At 37.6% G+C, this 12,330-nt stretch overlaps 1 pseudogene; it reads right to left on the bottom strand.

The window, feature by feature from the left end:
• Window positions 1-354: 354 nt before the first annotated feature.
• On the bottom strand, window positions 355-2,331 carry LOC127683664 (60S ribosomal protein L21-like; annotated as a pseudogene).
• Between the last annotated feature and the right edge of the window lie 9,999 nt (window positions 2,332-12,330).

Genomic DNA, 12,330 nt, shown 5'->3' on the forward strand with positions numbered 1-12,330 from the left:
GATTGATTGGTAAGTTAATACTCAATAGTTGAAAAGTTTTGAAAAACAAGGGAGTAAATATTGAAGAATAATTTATATTTTGGACTTTGATATTATGTAATAATTCTTCAACATATTTACCATATTGCTGTACTGACTGCACAGCAAGTTTTGTAGGAAATTAGAGACCTTTCAAAAGTAAAATAAGATTGATATTACTTTACTTACAATAGTTTTCATACTAAAATCACAATATTACAAGAAAAAACAGGCATACTTGAATTAATTTGGAAACAAAATTTTTGGAGATTTTTTTTTTTATACCTTTGCCGTCCAGGTTCTTTATTTCTCTTTTGTACATGAGGGTATGGATTCCTATGGAATGGGCTCCAGCAGTTCAGGCTCGTTCTGTTAGTCCTCACAAAGTGTGCTTCTCTGAGTGGCACAGGCTGGAGCTTCAAATGAACCCAGCTGCCCTTCTCTGGCTTTCTTTTTCTTCTGACCGTTCTTCTTCACCCGCTTCAGGAAGCTACCTCTGCTCTTTGAGTGTTTGATGTGCTCTATCCACACATTGATCCTCCTGTCCAGGATCCTTAACTTGCTTTTAACAGTGAAGCCCACAGCATGCTGGGTGACATTGTAGAGTCTTTCTGTTTTGCCATAGTAACACTCAAGGAACATTCCTCGTTGAACAGTGCCCATTCTCTTGAGGTCTAACAATATCACTTTTCTTGTAGATTCGCATGTATATGGCCAAAGGAACAATTCCATATTTCCTAAAGGGCAGAGAACACATACCGGGTGCCTCTCCGCTTTCCCTTTTTGTTGGTCAATTTGGCGACTTACTGGAAGATGGCTGCCGCCCAGATATCCTTTTGTATTTTATATTTGAATCATTATTCACTGAGAGCTGTTGAAATTCCATGCTATTTTACATGTATACTTCTTCCTCTATAATACTTAGTTAAATTTTAGATTAATTATCAAAAGAAAGCAGTTTGACTTTGTTGAATTTATTACAATTAAACTCATAACAACATAGAGAACATATGAGATAAACTTAAAACAAGAGACACAGAGAAGCATTCCAAGAAGAATCAGTCATTAGCACATGCATCCATGTCTAATACTGGAAGTACAAGCAGGACAATCGGGAGTTCAAGGTCATCTCAGGCCACTTCATTTAAAACCACCATTGGGCTACTTGAGACTTTATGTCAGAAAAGCATAAACATGCAAATATTATAGGAAAAGAAAATGAAACAATTTTTGTTTACTTTTAGATTTTTTTCCATCTTGAGAATTCTTTTTTTATGGTTTATTCAGGATGCATGTGCATTACTAAAAATTGTTTGGTGCTTATACATATTCATACTTGAAGCTGTCAATATTATGCGATTGAAGGTTCTTCTTAATATTAATGGGAAATATTGTAAGTTGAAAATGCACTTCATCCCTCTGTTCTATGCAACGCCCCACAGACTATCTGGAGTATTATTTATTTTTCCATGAGGATCCTATGATAAGTGGCAACTGTTGCTGTGTGTAGTTGTCCAGGAATGCAGATGACTATACCATAAAATGTTCAACTCACCCAGAAAACAACTTAAAAAAACTAAAGGATACATTTTCTTGAAATGAATATTACATTTAAGATCTCAAAATATTTCTTAATTTTAACATTTTATTATTTTTTTAAATTTTCTTCGATATATTTTTTATTTACATTTCAAATGATTTCCCCTTTTCTGGTTCCCCACTCCCCGAAAGTCACATAAGCCCCCTTCCCTCCCACTGTTCTCCCACCCATCCCTTCACATGCATATTGAATAAGTCTTCTTGTCTTTCCTTCCTTCACTTTCTCTACCAACAAGAAAATATTACAGCATTTCATGATGTACCTTTCTTCCTAACAAGCTCCCAGGATATATTAAGGCTAGTGTTACAATATTTATGTATTTTAGTACAAGATAAGTACAGACAATATTAGGGTAGAAGAACATTACAAAATAATATTGTTATTTGAAAATCAAAGAAAATTAGTATTAAATTATTATCTTTGACATACTTTCTGTAGTGTTGTACAAAATCACTCATGGAATTGTCACAAATGTAAATAAACTTAGAAAATCCTGTTAAGGAATATATTATATAGGATAATAAACAGAAAATCTACACTTAACTGTCTTCTCAACACAAATTATTAAAACATGCCTAATATTAAATTAAGGCTCTTTTGAGGAAGAGTAAACTGCCTGTTATTGCATACATGGTAATATATACAAAGGATATATAATGAATTAAGACAATTTTGTAAAGCTAATAGAACAGATTTTTTGAATTACCTGCCATTGCTCTGAAATTTGGTCATTGTGGTATTTTCTGTTGACTATGCAGAAGACTGCACTAAAGTCCACTTCACTAACCTGCAGCTAATTAGTCAAATAATCTTACATGCAATTTCTTTCATTATACTTATAAGGAATAAATAAGCTAGTGATATTCTTCTGTTCTCACAGGGGGATGCCAAGTATATTTATAAGAAAAATACAATTTACATTTATTGTGTATTATTGTTTCTATTTGAGAACAACGACTTGTTAGTAACATGTTTAGAATTTTGAATCTACTTTATTAATTATACATAATTTTTTTTAATTTATTGATATATTTATTTACATTTCAAATGATTTCACCTTTTCTGGACCCCCACTCCCCGAAAGTCCCATCAGTCCCCTTCCCTCCCCCTGTTTTCCCACCCAACCCTTCCCACTTCCCTGTTCTGATTTTGCCGAATACTGCTTCACTGAGTCTTTTCAGAACAAGGGGCCACTCCTCCGTTCTTCTTGTACCTCATTTGATGTGTGGATTATGTTTTGGGTATTCCAGTTTTCTAGGTTAATATCCACGTATCAGTGAGTGCATACCATGATTCAACTTTTGAGTCTGGGTTTCCTCACTTAGTATGATGTTCTCTAGCTCCATCCATTTGCCTAAGAATTTCATGAATTCATTGTTTCTAATGGCTGAATAGTACTCCACTGTGTAGATATACCACATTTTTTGCATCCACTCTTCTGTTGAGGGATACCTGGGTTCTTTCCAGCATCTGGCAATTATAAATAAGGCTGCTATGAACATAGTAGAGCATGTATCCTTATTACATAGTGGGGAGTCTTCTGGGTATATGCCCAGGAGTGGTATAGCAGGATCTTCTGGAAGTGAGGTGCCCAGTTTTCAGAGGAACCGCCAGACTGCTTTCCAGAGTGGTTGTACCAATTTGCAACCCCACCAGCAGTGGAGGAGTGTTCCTCTTTCTCCACATGCTCACCAACACCTGCTGTCTCCTGAATTTTTAATCTTAGCCATTCTGACTGGTGTAAGGTGAAATCTCAGGGTTGTTTTGATTTGCATTTCCCTAATGACTAATGAAGTTGAGCATTTTTTAAGGTGTTTCGCTGCCATCCGAAGTTCTTCAGGTGAGAATTCTTTGTTTAACTCTGTACCCCATTTTTTAATAGGGTTGTTTTTTTTTCTGGAGTCTAACTTCTTGAGTTCTTTATATATATTGGATATTAGCCCTCTATCTGATGTCGGATTGGTGAAGATCTTTTCCAAATTTTTTGGTTGCCGATTTGTCCTTTTGATGGTGTCCTTTGCCTTACAGAAACTTTGTAATTTTATGAGGTCCCATTTGTCAATTCTTGATCTTAGAGCATATGCTATTGATGTTCTGTTCAGAAACTTTATCCCTATACCGATGTCCTCCAGAGTCTTCCCCAGTTTCTTTTCTATTAGCTTCAGAGTGTCTGGCTTTATGTGGAGGTCCTTGATCCATTTGGATTTGAGCTTAGTACAAGGAGACAAGGATGGATCAATTCACATTCTTCTGCATGCTGACCTCCAGTTGAACCAGCATCATTTGTTGAAAAGGCTATCTTTTTTCCATTGGATGTTTTCAGCCCCTTTGTCAAGGATCAAGTGGCCATAGGTGTGTGGGTTCATTTCTGGAACTTCAATCCTGTTCCATTGATATGCCTGCCAGTCACTGTACCAATACCATGCAGTTTTTAACACTATTGCTCTGTAGTATTGCTTGAGGTCAGGGATACTGATTCCCCCAGATTTTCTTTTGTTGCTGAGAATAGTTTTAGCTATCCTGGGTTTTATGTTATTCCAGATGAATTTGAGAATTGCTCTTTCTAACTCTGTGAATAATTGAGTTGGGATTTTGATGGGTATTGCATTGGATCTGTATATTGCTTTTGGCAAAATGGCCATTTTAACTATATTGATCCTGCCGATCCATGAGCATGGGAGGTTTTCCCATTTTTTGAGGTCTTCTTCCTTTTTCTTCTTCAGAGTCTTGAAGTTCTTGTCATACAGATCTTTCACATGTTTGGTAAGAGTCACCCCAAGGTACTTTATACTGTTTGTGGCTATTGTGAAGGGGGTCATTTCCCTAATTTCTTTCTCAGCCGGCTTATCCTTTGAGTATAGGAAGGCCACTGATTTGCTTGTGTTGATTTTATAACCTGCTACTTTGCTGAAGTTGTTTATCAGCTGTAGGAGTTCTCTAGTGGAGTTTTTTGGGTCACTTAGGTATACTATCATGTCATCTGCAAATAATGATAATTTGACTTCTTCCTTTCCAATTTGTATCCCTTTGACCTCCTTATGTTGTTGAATTGCCCGAGCTAGTACCTCAAGTACAATATTGAAAAGATAAGGAGAAAGGGGGCAGCCCTGTGTAGTCCCTGATTTTAGTGGGATTGCTTCAAGTTTCTCTCCATTTAGTTTGATGCTGGCTACTGGTTTGCTGTATATTGCTTTAACGATGTTTAGGTATGGGCCTTGAATTCCTGTTCTTTCCAAGACTTTAAGGATGAAAGGATGCTGAATTTTGTCAAATGCTTTTTCAGCATCCAATGAAATGACCATGTGGTTTTTTTCTTTGAGTTTGTTTATGTAGTGGATTGTATTGATGGATTTCCGTATATTGAACCAACCCTGCATTCCTGGGATAAAGCCAACGTAATCATGGTGGATGATCGTTTTGATGTGTTCTTGGATTCGGTTGGCAAGAATTTTATTGAGTATTTTTGCATCGATGTTCATAAGGGAGATTGGTCTGAAGTTTTCTTTCTTTGTTGGATCTTTGTGTGGTTTTGGTATCAGCGTAATTGTGGCTTCGTAGAAGGAATTGGGTAGGGTTCCTTCTGTTTCTATTTTGTGGAATAGTTTGAAGAGTATTGGTGTTAGGTCTTCTTTGAAGGTCTGATAGAATTCTGCACTGAAACCATCTGGTCCTGTGCTTTTTTTGGTAGGAAGGTTTTCTATGAACCCTTCTATTTCTTTAGGGGTTATGGGACTGTTTAGATGATCTATTTGGTCCTGATTTAATTTTGGTATTTGGTATCTGTCTAGGAAATTGTCCATTTCCTCCAGATTCTCCAGTTGTGTTGAGTATAGGCTTTTGTAGTAGGATCTGATGATTTTTTTGGTTTTCCTCAGTTTCTGTTGTAATATCTCCCTTTTAATTTCTAATTTTGTTAATTTGGATACTTTCTCTGTGCCCTTTGGTCAGTCTGGTTAAGGGTTTATCTGTCTTGTTGATTTTCTCAAAGAACCAGCTCCTGGACTCGTTGATTCTTTGTATGGTTCTCCTTGTTTCCACCTGATTGATTTCAGCCCTGAGTTTGATGATTTCCTGTCTTCTACTCCTCCTGGGTGAAATAGCTTCTTTTTGTTCCAGGGCTTTCAGGTGTGTCATTACGCTGCTGGTATATGCTCTCTCCATTTTCTTTTTGGAGGCACTCAGGGCTATGAGTTTTCCTCTTAGCACTGCTTTCGTTGTGTCCCAAAGACTTGGGTATGTTGTGCCTTCATTTTCATTAAATTCTAACAAGTCTCTGATTTCTTTCTTTATTTCTTCTTTGGCCAAGGTGTCATTGAGTAGGGTATTGTTCAGCCTCCATGTGTATGTGGGCTTTCTGTTGTTTTTGTTGCTTTTGAAAACCACTCTTACACCATAGTGATCTGATCAGAGGCATGGGAGTAGTTCGATCTTCTTGTATTTGTTGAGGTCTGTCTTGTGACCAATTATATGGTCGATTTTGGAGAAGGTACCATGAGGTGCTGAGAAAAAGGTATATTCTTTTGCTTTATGGTGAAATGTTCTATAGATATCAGTCAAATCCAATTGGTCCAAGGCTTCAATTAGTTTTACTGTGTTTCTGTTTAGTTTCTGTTTTCCTGATCGGTCCATTGAGGAGAGTGGAGTGTTTAAGTACCCCACAATTATTGTGTTAGGTGCGATGTGTGCTTTGACCTTTAGTAAAGTTTCTTTTACGAATGAGGGTGCCCTTGCATTTGGCGCATAGATGTTCAGAATTGAAAGTTCTTCTTGGTGGATTTTTCCTTTGACCAGCAAGAAATATTCCTCACTGTCTCTTTTGATGACTTTAGGTTGAAAGTCAATTTTATCTGATATTAGAATGGCTACTCCAGCTCGTTTCCTGAGACCTTTGGCTTGTAAAGTTGTCTTCCAGCCTTTTACTCTAAGGTAGTTTTTGTCTTTGACATTTAGGTGTGTTTGTATGCAGCAAAATGTAGGGTCTTGTTTCCTTATCCAGTCTATTAGTCTATGTCTTTTTATTGGGGAATTGAGTCCATTGATGTTAAGAGATATTAAGGAATAGAGATTATTACTTCCTGTCATTTTTGTTGTTATTTTTATATTTGAGTGATTATCTTCTTTTGGGTTTGATGAGGGAGGTTACTATCTTACTTTTTCCAGGGTGTAGTTTCCCTCCTTGTATTGGAGTTTTCTTCCTATTATTCTTCATAGAGCTGGTTTTGTGGAAAGATATTGTGTAAATTTGGTTTTGTCATGGAATGTCTTGGTTTCTCCATCTATTGTGATTGAGAGTTTTGCTGGGTATAGTAGTATTGGCTGACATTTGTGTTCTCTTAGAGTCTGCATGAGATCTGCCCAAGATCTTCTAGTTTTCATGGTCTCTGGTGAGAAGTCTGGTGTGATTCTGATAGGTCTTCCTTTATATGTTACTTGGCCTTTTTCTCTTATTGCCTTTAATATTCTTTCTTTGTTTAGTGTATTTGGGGTTTTAATTATTATGTGGCGAGAGGTATTTCTGCTCAGATCCAGTCTGTTTGGAGTTCTGTAGGCTTCTTATATATTCATAGGCATCTCTCTCTTTAAGTTGGGAAAGTTTTCTTCCATAATTTTGTTAAAGATATTTGCTGGCCCTTTCAGTTGTAACTCTTCACTTTCATCTATACCTATAATCCTTAGGTTTGGTCTTCTCATTGTATCCTGGATTTCCTGGATGTTCTGGGATATAAGCTTTTTGCATTTTGCATTTTCTTTGACTGTTGAGTCAATGGTTTCTATGGTATCTTCAGCATCTGAAATTCTCTCTTCCATCTCTTGTATTCTGTTGTTTATATTTGCATCTATGGCCCCTGATTTCTTCTCAAGGTTTTCTATCTCCAAAGTTGTCTCCCTTTGTGATTTCTTAGTTGTTTCTACTTCTGTTTGTAGATCCAGGATGGTTTTGCTCAGTTCCATCATTTGTTTGTTTGTGTTTTCCTGTAATTCTTTAAGTGATTTTTGTGTTACCTCTTTCATGACTTCTGCCTCTTGACTCAAGTTCTCCTGCATTTCTTTAAGTTTTTTGCCTTTCTTCTTTATTGGTTTCTATCTCTTGAGCCTTATTCTCCTGCATTTCTTTAAGTGAGTTTTCTGTTTCCATTATACGGGTTTCTAGCTTATTCATGTTCCCCTGTATTTCTTTAAGAGATTCATTTATGTCCTTTTTGTGTTCTTCTAGCAGGATCATGACCAGTGATTTTAAATCCAAATCTTGTTTCTCTGGTGTGTTGGTATAACCAGGACTTGCTGATGTTGGAGAGTTTGGTTCAGATGCTGCCATATTGCCTAGATTTCTGTTAGTAGCATTTCTGCATTTGCCCTTTGCCATCTTGTTCTCTGGATTTAGTTGGTCTTGTCCCTGGCTGGTGTTTGGGCCTCCTGAGGGGCTCTGGGGCTATTACTGCAACACTATATAGCTGGGTTTCCCCTGTAGCAGATTGCTGCTGTGCTGTCCTCCTCTTGGATGCCCTTGCAGGTCTAGTGTGCTTTGCCCCAGATTGTGTCTGTGGACCAGATGGAGCCCGTGTGCACCCCCAGGGAGAACTGATTGTGTATGCTCCCGGGACCTCCCCTGTGTGCTAATCACTCCGCTGGGCAGCTGATCCCCCAACGGGGCTGGCGCACACAAGGTTAGCCTGGCCGCCCATACCCTGGATCCAGGCAAAAGCCTGGGAGGCCAAGGTCCGATCAAAGTTCCCCTCGGGCTATGACTGTCAACTGGGTCAGCCAGTGACCAGGATGAAGGGCGTGCATGCTCGTGCTCCCCGAAAGCGCCGGGAGAGTCTGCTGTGCTAACAACCTCCTGGGCGGGTTGACACACAGATGGCCCACCATGCCGCCCAGTTCTTGGGGTCAGTCCAGGGCCTGTTGGGGCCTAGACCCCCGCTTTGTTAGCCTCAGGCTATGCCTGTTAGCTGGCTCTGCCCACCAGAGCTCTCTGGCATCCTGTAGGCAAAATGGCAGCGCGCGCGCTGGCCTGGGCAGAAAAACCTCCTGGCTGGGTTGGCACCCCGATGCCCACCCCCCCCACCCCGAACAGCCCAGGGCCTGTGTGCAGGCCAACGCCCATCGGACTCAGACCCCCGCGGTGTTGGCCTGGGGTTATGTTTGTGTACCTCAGTCTGTCCAATCTCTCTGGAGTCTGAAACCAAGATGGAGGTGAGCCTCTCCTGATTGGCTGGAGGCCGAGTTCTGAAGTGGCTTTCGTGCAGCTAAAGGCATCGCAAATCCGCAGCTGTTTGCAGCCCAGCTGGTCAGCGAAGGTCAGTGGTCATGGGCACAGGGCCTAACTGGACCTTGTGTCGCCTTGGTTCCACTGCTGATGGCCCTTCAGCTGGACCAGCCACTGCTGCACTGCCGCCGCCGTCACCGAATAATTATACATGATTTAAAATAGAAGATAGAAACTTGCCAAGAAGAGAGTAATCCACTACGTATGAAGGAAATATATCTCCTAAATGAGAGCAATGACATAAGACATAAACAGTATTAGAATATGGCACAAAATTCTTCTGAATGTCTCTATAGAACTATAATTTTGTAACCAAAAGATCTTTATTTTCACAAGTATCTCATAATCAAAAAATATAAAATGCATCCCAAAATAGCAGAGGTGGGAATTTTTTTTTATTCGATATATTTTTTATTTACATTTCAAATGATTTCCCCTTTTCTAGCCCCCGACTCCCTGAAAGTCCCTCAAGCCCCCTTCTCTCCCCCTGTCCTCCCACCCACCCCTTCCCACTTCCCCGTTCTGGTTTTGCCGAATACTGTTTCACTGAGTCTTTCCAGAACAAGGGGCCACTCTTCTTTCTTCTTGTACCTCATTTGATGTGTAGATTATGTTTTGGGTATTCCACTTTTCTAGGTTAATATCCACTTATTAGTGAGTCCATACCATGATTCATCTTTTGAGTCTGGGTGGGGAATCCTCTGGGTATATGCCCAGGAGTGGTATAGCAGGATCTTCTGGAAGTAAGGTGCCCAGTTTTCGGAGGAACCGCCAGACTGCTTTCCAGAGTGGTTGTACCAATTTGCAACCCGAGGTGGGAATTTTTAAATTTTTGTTTTTATATTCTTCCAGTATCATATTTCTTTCTGTAATTTAACTTATAAATGAGAGGTCAATCAAACACTTACTTGATTAATGTCCTTGTATTATTGCACAAGGTTGATGGTGAAAAGCAAGATTCAAATATAAGCGTTTCCAAGCCAGTTGGCAGAGATCCTATAAGCTTACACCTTTCATAAATTGTATTGATAAGAATTAATTCACATGAGAAAGTTGTATGCTAAAACTGCCCTCATAATTCTAAAACAGCTACTGTTTTTAAAATGTTTCTTGTAAAAGAAATTATCAGTTCAATCATAATATATTTAATGAAATATAATCAACAAATACAAATATAGTCTTTGTTCTAAAAAGCAACTAATTAGAACACATTAGTATAGAAGCAGAACATTTAAATTTAACATAAATGTTGGAGTTTATGTACCTAACCACTAAATGGAGAAGAAAGATATTCAGCAAATATTATTTTAGGTGATCTTACCAAGGGTCTAAAGCATACATTTAGAGAAATATATATAAAATATTGAGATAAAATGATTAATGATCTTATGTACTTTCAGTGTATATTGCTATAGATAAATAAAAATTTATATTTATTATTATTTTTATTAGCAATTAGTAACTAACATGCAATTCATGTTACAGAATGATTGATATTATTGATTTACACTGATAGTTTACTATCTATTTTGAGATTAGTATATGTTAATATTTTTAATTATTTTAAATTAAATAAGATGCAATTATATAATTTCCCCCACATCTTGTTCCTTTTTCCAACCCATTTCACATAACTGACTCTAAAATTCATAGGCTATTTTTTAATATTCTCTGAATTTTTAAATTTTATTTATTTTTAATAACCGATATTTTTAATATTTGCATACATAAACCCTTAAATATACCCTCCTGGTTTTGTTTACTATTTCTTGTATGTACATACGTTCAGGGCTAACTGCTTGATATTTTAGAACCAATTAAAAAATCCATCCCTGGAAAAACAAATTCTTTTTTTTTTTCTGGTTTCGTGTTTTTATTGGGGTTTATCATGGGCAGGAGTTGCTGCCACAAGGATGCCCCTCCCACCAAGCAGGTCCATTCAAATCCTCCTGCACTTTCTGGGCCTTTTTCATTTTCTTTGTGCTTCTCTTTGTGCAGCTAGCAGCAGCCTCAGGCTCCTCCTTGGAAAATTTGCTTTTCTTCTTAGGGGTCGCAGGGCTTGCTGCTTCTTCTGGTTCACTGGCCACTTCCTCCTTAGGTGAGGATTTCTTTCTCTTAGGAGCACTTATGCTGCTAGTGGCCATCTCTTCAAGATTACTGGAAAAACAAATTCTTTCAATCTGAGCATTCCATAGTTGTTTGTCAGTCTTTCTACGGGAGAATGGTGGGATTTGTGGCATCCATGTTAACATGTACTGGAGTTGACATTTTAAAATTCTTATTGAGGCATCAGGGTTGCAGCCTTTTGTTATTTACAAGATAAAAACTTCTAGCAACCTTTTTGTCTTCTATTAAAATCTTTCTGTCCTTCATGCAGGATATTCTACGATCCTAAAGAATGAGTGTTTTAATTTAAGTGTATTAATTGGGACTCAGTACCTCACATTCAGTCCTTCTCCACTTTTGGTCCAGTTTGGATTTTCTGTAATCTCCTTCTTCTGCTACAGAGAAGCCTCTTTTGTGGATGGGATCTACAATAATTAAAGTAATATTATTATTTTTATATTCACAATGGCTTGTGAATTGTATCTATACTAAGTAATAGTTCAAATTTAGGCTAAAAGATTGACAACTTAAATAAATGTTTTGCCATAATACTTTGCATTATTAACATTTTAAAGTTAAAAACTATAAGGTAATTTTTACTAAGAAAAATATTTTAGGATTTGGAAAGATACTCAAATAATGTTTTAAGATGGTTTGCCCACTACCAAATCAACAAGCAATGGTTAACTGACATTTATGGTGTGCAGAGTGACGTGATCAATGCCATTATACTTTTTATTATTTGACACAATTAAAATATGATATAAGAATATTCATATTGCAGCACATTAATATGTTGCATATTTTATTATATTGCATAAAATGATAATCTAAATAGAATAGAATAGAATAATCTATTTCAATTTTTCTGGTCCCAGAGCTGAGGTTTTGTCACTCAGGAGAACTGTTTTGTACATAACGACTGGGAAACCTTAGAAAAGATAGCCTTCTTCCAACACACTCTGTCACCTGTGGAAGCCTACTTATAAAGTCAAACCTCTGTCTTTATAGCATTAATCACTTGAATAAATTTGATCTTTCAATTCCTTGGAACATTTGAACATTTTAAAACTTTATTTGAATTCCAATTCTAGAAAATGCTTGAACATAAGCTGTAAACTGCTACTTCCAATGATATGAGTTATTAATATGTATAGAAATTTCTCCCATAATTCACAAGCAGTAATACTTAATGAACAATAGAGAAACTGGATGAGCACATCCAATATTAAAACAATGTCCATTTTTCTACACTGAGATCTCTTAGGAACTTGAAGATACTGTAACTGCATATCATTATGGCATACTAGACAAAGAACATCTGATCAGCACAGCTAGT

This window comes from Apodemus sylvaticus, chromosome 4 (assembly GCF_947179515.1).
Source record: "Apodemus sylvaticus chromosome 4, mApoSyl1.1, whole genome shotgun sequence".
Taxonomy (NCBI): Eukaryota; Metazoa; Chordata; class Mammalia; order Rodentia; family Muridae; genus Apodemus; species Apodemus sylvaticus.